At 41.6% G+C, this 8,829-nt stretch overlaps 1 protein-coding gene across 1 annotated transcript in view; it reads left to right on the top strand.

Moving 5' to 3' along the window:
* Window positions 1-7,430: 7,430 nt before the first annotated feature.
* The window catches only part of plxnb2b (plexin b2b), a 295,240-nt gene continuing 293,841 nt past the window's right edge, over window positions 7,431-8,829 (top strand). The window contains exon 1 of the mRNA XM_049474378.1: window positions 7,431-8,241. The gene's annotated coding sequence lies outside the window, so the exon portion shown is untranslated. The remainder of the gene's footprint in view (window positions 8,242-8,829) is intronic.

Here is an 8,829-nt window from a genome sequence, read left to right as displayed (position 1 = left end):
AGAAGAACTCCCGCAAAAGGTGAAGCGACAGCCTTGTTTTTAGAATGAATATATTAGGATTTGCAGGGATGTTTTTTTCCAGCACACTGGTACCATTAAACATAATATTTTACCCTTTCTCCACTCAGAAATGCTTCTGCTTTCAGTTTAGATACAAAATAATATGGACTGCCGCTTTAAATGGAAAACTTGCTTCATGATTGCTTTCGTTTGGTGAAGTGTGTGGCTGTGTATGGATACAGTATCAGGTTATCAGGGCATTTCTTCATGTGTAAATGGTCTGTTGTGATTGAAGTGACGTGAAATTCCTTTGAAACTGTTTTTGCAACCTTGCCGAGACACATGGACATCAAGTGTCTTTCTGCTAAGTGCTTCTGAGATATCTATTGATTGTGACATGTGTTACCACTCACCTCTGCAGTTCAGTCCACCATGTGTAAATTCTCTTGAGGATGGCTGTTCTGAGTGGCAATTCTTTGTGTTTGTGTGTGTGTGTGTTTAGCCAGCTTTTAGACACGGCACACCTGTTTCAGCTTATCATAAAATACTTTTTAAGCTTCATTAACCTAACCCTAACCCTTAGGTGTGCTAGAACGTAGAAAAGTGCATGATGTCATCAGATGTGGAATTCAGAACTGCAACTTTGGAAACAATATGGCTTTTATGCATGCATATATCCAAGTGATGTGCTATTGGTTACATTTTAAACCACCGATAGCACTGAAATGAGGATATCTATATGCTAAAAGGGGGAGATTTTCAGAAGGCCACTTACTCCTCCTTATTCCTGTAGTCTGTATCAGTTTTAGGTTTTCTATGTAGGAACCTATTCAAACCCAAAGAATGTAAATGTAAGCCATTAAACCCACAAAAGGCCCTTTAATGTATCCTTTGACTCTTAGCTCAGGGATGAAAATAGAGCGCGGCAGATGGCAGAGCCATGGCACTGTTTCAACATGAGAGACCAGGCTGCACCCACGCAATACCCACTGTGCCATGACAGAAAGCCTGGCTTTGCAGGCAGAAATATAAAAAAATAATATATATATATCATTCTGACAAATGCATTTCCAATAGCTGCTTATTCTCAATATTGAGTTTTTAAAGAGGAGGGCAAACCCAAAGCCAGAGCTGAATCACTTTTCCCTCAACTTAGAGGATTTGTAGATTATAGGTATTATGCTGGAGAATGAAAATGTAGGCCTGGTTTCTAAGTATAGCGCACAAACTTTTAATACTCCATCCAGGATGATCCAGATTACAGTACAGCCGAGTTTTTGCCAGCAGCCAAAATCCAAAAATCCACAGATTGGTGTGAATTTATTCAAGCACTAATCAGAATGGTTTAAGCTAACTCTTTCATCTGTGTGGCACTTTTAAAACAGTATTTATGTATACATTTAATTCAGAACTGTGAGATCTGTTAGAAAGAACGGCATGTGACTCCTGTTTCGTTTCTTTTTTTGACTACAGGACCTTGATCTGATCAGGTAGAATGAGAATGTCACTTTGTGTTTGATCACTTCTCTACCTACTGTCTTCCACTGTCAAGAGCAAAACATATGATGGAGAAAATGAGACCACTAACATCACAATATTTCAGCAGAACTCTAACATGAACAGGGCTCACAGTAGAGTTCTGTGGAGAGACAGTCAAAAGTTACAAAGGTATCATTTAACATAGCTAAATAAAAGAAACACACTGGGACAAATCAATTAAACACTTAAAATGTCCAGTGTTTCTCATAAAGGCACTGTGGTGATTCTCACTGCTTTCTTTACCACTGCAGTAGTTTTACACATTTTCTTGAGTGAGATTCACTCCAACTTATTTTATTGAACAGTATCGTGTTTAAATGAACAAAAATGGATTTAAATGGACTTTGATGCATGTTAGAAGCAAGCCTTTCATTCTCTATTCACTTTTACCACACACTCACACTTACTCATCTGTTCACTGAAGCCTGCATCTTTTTACATTTCTAAAAACTGTGTATTATTTATTAATGCAGTTTGTTTCTTTCAATAACTTTCTGTGCTGAGCAGTGTGTGTCCTGTGAGAGAGGGAGTCTGTCTCACCAGCTGTTGTTTAGCTCAGAAGTAGATGTTGTTTATGGCCTCTATACTTCTACACCTAAAGCTCAGAAGCTTCACTCAGCATCATTTGTCCTCCAGCATGTTTAGGCTGTCGTACGCCTACATGAACTCCGGAAAATTCCAGATGAGTCTAACTTTTCTCTTACTGCTCTTCTAGAATATTCAAGTGGATGGAGCCCAGAGCGTTCCTAAAGACCAGAGTCAGTCTGCCACAGGCACTTTGAGAGTCATAAGTCAGAGAGATAGGCAGTGTTGTGGTCCATTGGGTTGTGCAATGATTCTGAGCTAACGGTTAACGGTATTCATGCCTGAAATAACCTGCCTCAGAGCGTGTGACGCGTTTTTCTCAGCTCGGTTCCCTCCTGCTATGGCAGACTTGTCTGTGTCAGAGTCCTCCATCTGGTGTCTTGCCTCCGATCCTGAAATGTCTCTCAAAATCACACCTATCTGCAGCCACATTCACAGCTTTTCCCCTGACACAGCATGTCTGGTAAAGAGTTGAGTTTTAACGCAAAACAAAGTCTTTATCGTTCCTTCAACCAGGAGATTTATTTTAAGCTCTTTAACTTACACCGTAAAAAAAAACATGTTCTACAACTTAATGGAAAAGCAACTTCAAATGGAAACAAGGTAATTAAATATATTTATTAAACTTCATTAAATAAACAGCCTATTGTGTATGAACAGGGAATTCACTCAAATTGAGCTTGTTAAACAGCTTATTGCAACATGAATGTAGTGTTTTTAGGTTTATACTTAGCAAAAGTTTTTTTGGTTAAAATATAAAAACTACATGTTATCTTTCGTTTAAACAGGGGCTTAAATTTTTGCATTTTCAAATTAATTATAGAAAATCATTTTAAAAAGCACAGAACACTCAGGATCTTGATTCTGAAGAAGTGAATGTTATTAAGCCTACTGATATGTTACAAATCATGGGATAGCAGTATGTAAATTGATCATGAAGTGTTACCTCAGGAGATGGCTTCAGCATTCAAGCAAGGCCTAACAGTGCGTGCCAGATTGATGAAACACTCTATACTTGTGCTGACATTTGACATTCATAAATCTACAATGTCATTGTGGAAACACCAGAAATACATAATAGAAGGCATTACCACCCAAAGTGGGCAGGGCAGTTAGTGGTAATGATTGTGACTTAAATAAGACAAGGAAAAAGTCATGGAACACACATTTCAGTGTAAACTTCAAGACATGTTAGTAAATATATTGATAAAATTGAGGGAAAAAATAAAACATTTGCAGTATATCTAAAACAAAATGGGGATACATTGTGGTGCAGCAGGTGTATGTGTGATGTGTCTCACACGTCTCCAGGGGCCTGGGGTTGTGGGTTTGATCTTCACTGTTTGGTGTGTTCTCCTTTTTTTGGTCTGTGTGGGATTTTTTTGGATGGTCCAGTTCCCTCTCATCTTCAAAAAAATAAAAATAAAACAGTGTTAGGTAAATTGGCTACAGAGTAAAAGGGACAGAATGTGTGTGGTACCCTACAATGAACCTGTGTCCTCTCCAGGAAATGTTCCCGCCTTGTGCCCAGTAATTCCAGGGAAGGATCTGGACCCACTGGGACCCAGGCTAAGAAAAAGCTGATGTGAAGATTGATGAATGAATAGCTGGGTAGATGTTATGGCATATTAACTTCTCTGAAAAAAAAAACACTTTTCATGAAACAGAGCAGTTTTTAACACCAATTCAAGCTTTAAAAGGCTCAAAAAGCTCTGCCCCCTATGTTTTTTTATTCAATGCAAAAAGCCAGAGGAAATCAATTACCATTAGCTCTAAGGGAACCTTCTGTTTTCATGCCTTTGCTGAAAATGGACAACCAATTATCAAGTTGATCAATACAGTGACCAGTAGGGGGTGCTCACACTATGCTGAGATTGTGTAAAGTGAACCCAGCAAGCTGTATAGACATGTGGATCTCAGAAGACGGATTGTGTGAGGTAGGTATCAAGGTCATGGTGTGATTGGGGAAGCTCAAGCAAATCAGGCAGACTGCACATATAAACTAAAGCATATTAAAATGCAGGTCACATGCAGCAACCAGTTTGAGCTCATCTGTGGAATTGGTTTAGGTGATATATGAACTTAATGGACTAAAAGGCGACTGTGTGAGAGTGTTTGTGCTTTGACTATTTTTTTTCTCTGTGTCCTGAAGGCACAGGCTCACAGCTTCTGACCCCCGAGTGCCACTCCCTGCTGACCTGCAGCATTATATTCGAACACCCACAGAGAGATGGCATTCACACACACATGCCATATGCTTCTGTCTCCAGTAGACTGTCACATTGCCAGACAGACACACGACTGGCCTGGCCTACTTTTATTTCTCATTTCCACTCACCCTGAAGACCTCTAAAGGCAATCCCTCTGATTCTCTAGCAATCTCATCACTACATCCATTTCTCTGTCTCTCATCACTCCATCATTCTCTCCATCCGGCTTCTAGGTGTCCCAGCACTGTGGGGCTGACTTAGTCCTGCTGCTCTCCTCTCTCCCACAAGCCTTTGGGGCAGTGCCCACTTTCTTCCCAGGCAGCAGCATTTGCATAACCATAAATCACTCACTATAGTGACACTCAGTGCACAACAAGGCTCCAGAGTACTGCCAGGCTCCTGCCTTTCTCTTGGTCTGTCTCTCTCTCTCTGATTGGAACCCTCAGAGGATGCTCTAGAATCAACAAATCAATCAAAGCTCTAAAATTCTCAGAAATTCTTGAATCCTGCTGAGAAAATCTAGTAATCTTAATCCAGATAATCTGACTAGAACATGGAAAGGTCATAATGTCATCCTACTGGTACATGATATGAATTACATTATTATTAATCATACTCTCTCTGATTTGATAATAGTGGCTTCACAGTTTTTGTTTTTCATCTTATTAAGCAGAACCTTTTTGACCTAAGACTTTAACATTCTTTCATCTACTTATCTGCTTTCTTCCTGGTCAGGGTTGCAGTGGTCCCACAGCCTATCCGATATCACTGAGTGCTAGTCAGGAATACCCCCCCGGGCAAAGGGTACCACCCACACTTATTCACTCTAACACCTAGAGGCAGTTTAGCATGGCCAGTTCATCCACCATGTGTTTGTGTGAGGTATATGTGGAAAGTATAGCACCTGGAGGACACCCTCAGGGAGCACACATCAAACTCCTCACAGACCAAAGTAAGGATTCAACCCTCAACCCTCAAGCCCACTATACCATGCCACCCCAAGATGTCAACAAAAAGAAAGAATATTTCCAGGTCTTATATGGGATGCATGTATAAAACATCTGCTTATTTATTTATATACATCTGTTTTTTTTCTAACAACAGGGGCACAGGTGGTTGGCATTTTTTCATAGCAGTTTCTGATCCACCAACTAGGAACTGTGTTCTTATAATAGTAAAAAATAATCTACATTTACAGTTTCATCCAGAGCGACTGACAAAGTGCTAAGTCATTCATTCAGAATATCCAAAGCTATTATTATAGACACTGAATTTAACATACCTTTGAGCTCTGATATTAGCAGGAATTGTTGCCTAGTAGCGTATACTTTTCTCTCCATTCTCTATTCTATGCTGTGTCGTCCAAGATTAGGCTGGGAAACCGCCCCATAAGTGCAATAGGCAGGTCTTATTAACAGACATTCTGTTGTTTGAACACTCAGATCACACAGTACCAGGACAGACAATAACCTGTCTTCCATGCATTTTGAGAAATGGCAAGTTATGTTGAGCCAAACTTGATGACCTTTTAAGACTTTATAAGCATTCTTGAGTTAACTGGAACTTAAAAAGTCCCATTAGAAGTTATTAATAATTATTTAATTATTAATTACAGTCAAACAATGAGGAAATTCACGAGTTGTCACATATGCCAGCAGAGAATGAAGGGTCAGCCTGCATTAAGGGCCTGGGTTAAGGGCCTCGCCCAATGGCCCAAAAGTGTAGGCTTAGTAAACCAGGGTATCGAACCCACAAACTTGTTATTGATGGCACAGCCCCCTAACCAATGAGTAAGCACTGTTTTTGCTATCTTAGCTAAGAGGGACAGGGTCAGAACGCAGGGTCTGCCATGCCACAGCACCCCTGAAGCAGGAATGGTTAAAGGTATTGCCCAATGGTCCATCAATAGTGGATAGGGTATCAAACTCGCAACCTTGTAATCAGTGACCCAATATTCTAACCACTGAGCCAGAATAGTGTTATTACCTTTGGTAGTGATAAAACCTCCAAAATATATAAAAATATATATTATTAATAATTAATAAAACCTATCAGCCCATCAACTCATTATTAAACTGTTAATCAACTCATTGGGGCAGGGAATGTTGAAACTGCAGTGGAGGGCAATGGGTTCTCTGGCGTAGGAGTAAGAGCACTGGAATAGATGGACCAGTGCAGAGTTTTGGAGACTGGGCTCACAGAGACAGTAATAACTCCAAGAGAAGTTCCAGGAAATCTCCAGAAATTGACTGGAAGAGTAGGAACTCTGTGAGCGATAAACATCAGTGACAAAACTATTGATTGCAAGCTTCATATTTACAGCCGTGCAGAGGGGCAAATATAGTAGAATATATTACTCTGCACTGACAGAAATAAAGCATTCACTGTCCCATTACAGGAAGACGGATGTCTCCCGGGCTGGTAAATGCTCGCAGGTGGCTAGAGCAGGCAGATTAAACTGGGCTGGTTGTAATGTGTTAAAAAAGCACCTGCTGAATGAAGAAGGTCGTAAAATGAGAAAAAGGGGTGGTATAAATTGTTTAAACAACTGAAGCAACAAATAGATCAGGTTATGTTTGTAAAATACGTTTTTTAAAAATAAATTGAAAATGGCTGGGAATGTGAATGATTTGTTGATTTAAAATAGATTTCTTCTACCATAGTAAAGCAGTGTCCCTAATCTCCCTTTTGACAGTAATCTGCGCTGGATTAGGGTAAAACCACTTCAAGATTTGCATGAAAAAGGAGGAGAGAGAGAACATAGCAAGAGCTGTTTACTCGCAGCTCAGTGTAGCATCGACGGAAACCCGTCAATGACCAAATCACACATTACAATTTACATTAAGTTACATTTCCCATTTAGTTAGCGAATGTATTTTCCCGTGCTTTAAGCTTTAGCTGATAATTTGTTTAAACTGTTCTTTCTAGAGACTTAAATCTGTTTAGTTTTCTTTCCTTAAAAAATTGTGAATTCAAGCTTTGGCAAAACAAATGTAGCACTATTTGTCACCCTGTACTGAATTAAAACTGCGAGCGTGAGACACACATAGGGGGAGAAAGCGTGAGAGAGAGAGAAAGAGAGGGGGAGAGGAAGAGGAAGATCGAGTGAGAAGGGGAGAGAGCAGCTAAAGCTAACAGCCCGCCAGTAAGACCTGCTGTTTTGCTCCTCTCCGCCGTGTTTGTTTAGCTAAGTAGCGTTAGCTAACTGAGCTTTTCCGTCAGACTAGCTCCTTCTCCGCGCGCGCTCTCCGACTCTGAGGAGGAAAGGGGAGGAGAAGCCTGGGCTGCCCCGCTCGCTCGCTCTCTCTCTCTCTCTCTCTCTCATTCTCAGTATCTCTCTTTCTCTCACTCTCTCTATCTCTCCTCAGCTCTATCGGGTTGCTGTGTGTTGTCGTCTCTCTCTCTCTCTCTTTCCCTCTCTCTCTCTCTGTACTCTACCAGTCCGCGAGCGGAGCTCTCTCTCAGAGCAGCACTAGCAGCTACACGAGCCTTGCGCTGCCGCTGCTGCCAGGGCAACGCCGCGCGCACACCTGGCCGCGTCACGTGACCCTGTGTACCTGGGCGTGGATGGTGAAGCGACGGTTAGTTCTCCTCCAGGCTTCAGTCAGTCAGCCCGCTTCTCCAGACCGCCCGAGACGCGTCTCCGCCGCCTTCTTCCCCCGCAGGACTCCGCTCTCCTCCGCCGCTGCCGCTGCGCTCTCCGGGCGACTCGCCACCGCTCGCTCCAACTCATAAGATGTGAACTTTTTCCACGCAGCGCGGTTCTGGGGATCTATCGGCCGCTGTGTTATTGTTTATTATCGTTATTATTATTATTAGTATTATTTTCTCCAGCTCTTTGGGGGAGGAACTGAAATCTGGCCGCTCCGCGTGTTCGCGCTACTTCTCCTCCTCTTCTTCTGCCAAGGTGAGTGGGGCGTGTGTGTGTGAGTGTGTTCGTCTCTCTCTCTCTCTCTCTCTGTTTCTGTTTCTTTGGGTTTCGGTCTCGATTAATGTCTAAATGGTGAAGAGGAAAAGTTGCAGAAGCGAGTCACTGTTCTCGTATTTCTGCTTGTGAACAATAGGTTAAGTTTCAAGCTCCAATCACGACCGTTACACACACTGACAGAACGGACCAGGTAGTTAGTCCACTGTCTCCGTCCACTGGTGGTTAGCTAAATGACACTAACAAGTTAGATTTAGCACTTTTTCACTCGTTTCTTCTTCTCGTTTCATTCTGCCAAAGGTATTTTCACTGCTGTGAGTAGTCTGTCATGAAGGCCGTTGGTTTTCGAAGACTTTGAAACCTTTAAAAAAAAAAAACTACTATGTAACACCTACAGGTCATTTCACAGAAACATGTGCCCACGCAAACACATACAAAGTAGGCTAGAGGTGGCCTTCACACATCATACCTGCACTCACATACTCTTTTTTCAAAGGTTCTTCACCTGCTGTGTGAAGCTTGCACGATATTGCAGTCTGCGAGACATCTCAGAAAGCTTGAATGTAGTGA

The sequence above is a fragment of the Astyanax mexicanus genome, chromosome 2, assembly GCF_023375975.1.
Source record: "Astyanax mexicanus isolate ESR-SI-001 chromosome 2, AstMex3_surface, whole genome shotgun sequence".
In the NCBI taxonomy this organism is placed as follows: Eukaryota; Metazoa; Chordata; class Actinopteri; order Characiformes; family Acestrorhamphidae; genus Astyanax; species Astyanax mexicanus.
This window is presented reverse-complemented; position numbering and strand designations above follow the sequence as displayed.